This window comes from Pieris brassicae, unplaced genomic scaffold (genome assembly GCF_905147105.1).
Source record: "Pieris brassicae unplaced genomic scaffold, ilPieBrab1.1, whole genome shotgun sequence".
NCBI classification, from domain to species: domain Eukaryota; kingdom Metazoa; phylum Arthropoda; class Insecta; order Lepidoptera; family Pieridae; genus Pieris; species Pieris brassicae.
Window position 1 is genome coordinate 17,501 of NW_025576078.1, and position 3,948 is coordinate 21,448.

At 45.6% G+C, this 3,948-nt stretch overlaps 1 non-coding gene across 1 annotated transcript in view; it reads right to left on the reverse strand.

Annotated features, from left to right (window-relative positions):
• Positions 1-1,669, reverse strand: part of LOC123719454 — a 1,906-nt gene extending 237 nt beyond the window's left edge. Inside the window, exon 1 of the ribosomal RNA XR_006755514.1 lies at positions 1-1,669. This exon is cut by the window's left edge and continues 237 nt beyond it. This is a non-coding gene — a ribosomal RNA (small subunit ribosomal RNA).
• Between the last annotated feature and the right edge of the window lie 2,279 nt (positions 1,670-3,948).

A 3,948-nucleotide genomic window follows, 5' to 3' on the forward strand; every position in this document is an offset into this window, starting at 1 on the left:
GGGATAATTGCAAACCCCAATCCCCAGCACGAAGGAGTTTCAACGGGTTGCCCGGGCCTCTAGGCCAGGGAGAACATGTTGATTCCTTCAGTGTAGCGCGCGTGCGGCCCAGGACATCTAAGGGCATCACAGACCTGTTATTGCTCAATCTCGTGCGGCTCGAAGCCGCCGGTCCCTCTAAGAAGAATTTTAATACGTCGCCAGTGAGTTGCGCTCCCCGAGAGTCGCGCACACCTTGAATGACGACGCCTATTTAGCAGGCTAGAGTCTCGTTCGTTACCGGAATTAACCAGACAAATCGCTCCACCAACTAAGAACGGCCATGCACCACCACCCACCGAATCAAGAAAGAGCTGTTAATCTGTCAATCCTTCCGGTGTCCGGGCCTGGTGAGATTTCCCGTGTTGAGTCAAATTAAGCCGCAGGCTCCACTCCTGGTGGTGCCCTTCCGTCAATTCCTTTAAGTTTCAGCTTTGCAACCATACTCCCCCCGGAGTCCAAAATCTTTGGTTTCCCGGAAGCTGCCCGCCGAGCCATTGTAGTAACGTCGGCGGATCGCTAGATGACATATTTACGGTTAGAACTAGGGCGGTATCTAATCGCCTTCGAACCTCTAACTTTCGTTCTTGATTGATGAAAACACCTTTGGCAAATGCTTTCGCTGATGTTCGTCTTGCGACGATCCAAGAATTTCACCTCTAACGTCGCAATACGAATGCCCCCAGTTATCCCTATTAATCATTACCTCGGAGTTCTGAAAACCAACAAAATAGAACCGAGATCATATTCTATTATTCCATGCACGAAATATTCAAGCGGCATTTTGAGCCCGCTTTGAGCACTCTAATTTGTTCAAAGTAAAATTGTCGGCCCACCTCGACACTCACCGAAGAGCACCGCGATAGGATTTTGATATTGAACCGGCGTTTTACCGCCGGCTCACCGACGATATGCTCCGCAGACGTGTCAGTATCACCGCGGATGCGGTGCACCGACAGCGCGGCGCACAAATGCAACTACGAGCTTTTTAACCGCAACAATTTTAGTATACGCTATTGGAGCTGGAATTACCGCGGCTGCTGGCACCAGACTTGCCCTCCAATTGTTCCTCGTTAAAATATTTAAAGTGTACTCATTCCGATTACGAGGCCTCGTAAGAGTCCCGTATCGTTATTTTTCGTCACTACCTCCCCGTGCCGGGAGTGGGTAATTTGCGCGCCTGCTGCCTTCCTTGGATGTGGTAGCCGTTTCTCAGGCTCCCTCTCCGGAATCGAACCCTGATTCCCCGTTACCCGTGACAACCATGGTAGTCGCAGAAACTACCATCGAAAGTTGATAAGGCAGACATTTGAAAGATGCGTCGCCGGTACTGGACCGTGCGATCGGCAAAAGTTATCCAGATTCATCAAAATTAACGACTTCGGACGCATGGCCCTCCGCCGATTGGTTTTGATCTAATAAAAGCACTCATCCCATCACTGGTCAGAGTTCTGATTGCATGTATTAGCTCTAGAATTACCACAGTTATCCAAGTAACTGAGTAAGATCTAAGGAACCAAAACTGATATATTGAGCCATTCGCGGTATCGCCTTAATACGGCTTGCACTGAGACATGCATGGCTTAATCTTTGAGACAAGCATATAACTACTGGCAGGATCAACCAGGGAGCTGCTTACGCAAACGACACGCCTACACCGCGGTCACGCGGCTTCGGCGAGCCGCTGGCTCGGCGGCGTCGAGGGGCGCGCGCTTGCGCGCGCGCCTTCTCGACACGCGTGAACGTAACGCGTCGAATTTGCACGCGACGCGACGTTCGCGCTTCATATCGATAGACTAACTTTGACCGGTCTACGAGCGGCCGTCCCGTCACGATCTCGCAACGAGGTGATGTACAACGATGCTCGACCACTGTGAGGGACATAAAACTGCAACGAACACGACCCCGCGGGCGGGAATCGATGTTGTGACAATTTGAAAATTGAACATTCATCTAAACGCAACTTCTCAATTTTTATTCAATACGTTATTGTAAACATATTAAAACTCGGCTGGCAATTACATGCGCACACACACGCATGATTCGCACTAGATACGATCAACGCCCGGAGCTTGAGGGATAAATTCCAACACGACGCTGCGCACACCGTTTCGACGATGGGCGCGTGTGCGTCCTCTTTTATACATTCTTTCCATATACGGTCGCCGTGGCGACCGCGCACGTGTCGAACACGCTAGGCGCCCTGCGTTGAGGTGTGCCTAGAAGCGTATTCTTTTAACATCACAGATAACACCGGGGGAGACGGTCCCAAATCTTGGTCGATTGGTAACATCACCATACGGTCTGCGAACGCGGTGCTATAATATAATTTTATATTATATTATATAAAATATGAGGAGGAGTAGTATGTATATTCTTTGTTATTTTGTGTTGACACAAGAGAGATATATAAAATGTACTATACACCACACACACAGAGAGAGAGAGAGCTGGGAAAGATCTCGGCGGTCTCGCATTCGAAATACGAATTTGATATAATTTCCTCCGAAAATCCATACCCATATCTATATCATCCATGCGCGAATATATGTATATAATATTCTCACACTTCGCACAAACACAAAAACAAGAACACATTCTCTCTCGTCCGTCGTTCGTGTCTATTTGAGACGAACGACGCGCGGCAACGAGAACGAGTCGACGCTGTGCGCACGACTGTTTCGCTCCACATCTATACCGAGAGCAATAGTCCGCGTCGGCATTGGAGCGGACGTCGAATGTTTCTCGTAGAGCGAGCGAGAGAGAGACGATTTTTCATTTTATTATGTATGTGTATTGGCGTGCAGTAGTAGCACGTAGTAGTACTAGTAGTAGTAGTAGTAGTAGTAAAAAAATATTATTATTTATTTTATTGACTGATATGATTTTGTTTGTTTTCTTTTTTTTGCATAGACATTTGTATTGATAGATATGTTTCTCGTTGAAGCTCGCAGCACACGCTCAGAGAAATGGCAATGTGGGTTTATTTGAAGAAAAGAAAAAACAAAAAAAACAATTATATTTATTAATAATATGTATGTATGTATGTATGTATGTATGTATGTATGTATGTATGTATAATAATGAATTATAATAATTATTCCGATGCAACGTCAGAGGAAAATGTTTCTCGTACAGGTGCGGCGCGCGACGGCCGGCCGCTCGACAGTTTCGCGCCGAATGTTTCTCGTTGAAGCTCGCAGCACACGCTCAGAGAAATGGCAATGTGGGTTTATTTGAAGAAAAGAAAAAACAATTATATTTATTAATAATATGTATGTATGTATGTATGTATGTATGTATAATAATGAATTATAATAATTATTCCGATGCAACGTCAGAGGAAAATGTTTCTCGTACAGGTGCGGCGCGCGACGGCCGGCCGCTCGACAGTTTCGCGCCGAATGTTTCTCGTTGAAGCTCGCAGCACACGCTCAGAGAAATGGCAATGTGGGTTTATTTGAAGAAAAGAAAAAACAAAAAAAACAATTATATTTATTAATAATATGTATGTATGTATGTATGTATGTATGTATGTATGTATAATAATGAATTATAATAATTATTCCGATGCAACGTCAGAGGAAAATGTTTCTCGTACAGGTGCGGCGCGCGACGGCCGGCCGCTCGACAGTTTCGCGCCGAATGTTTCTCGTTGAAGCTCGCAGCACACGCTCAGAGAAATGGCAATGTGGGTTTATTTGAAGAAAAGAAAAAACAAAAAAAACAATTATATTTATTAATAATATGTATGTATGTATGTATGTATGTATGTATGTATGTATAGTAATGAATTATAATAATTATTCCGATGCAACGTCAGAGGAAAATGTTTCTCGTACAGGTGCGGCGCGCGACGGCCGGCCGCTCGACAGTTTCGCGCCGAATGTTTCTCGTTGAAGCTCGCAA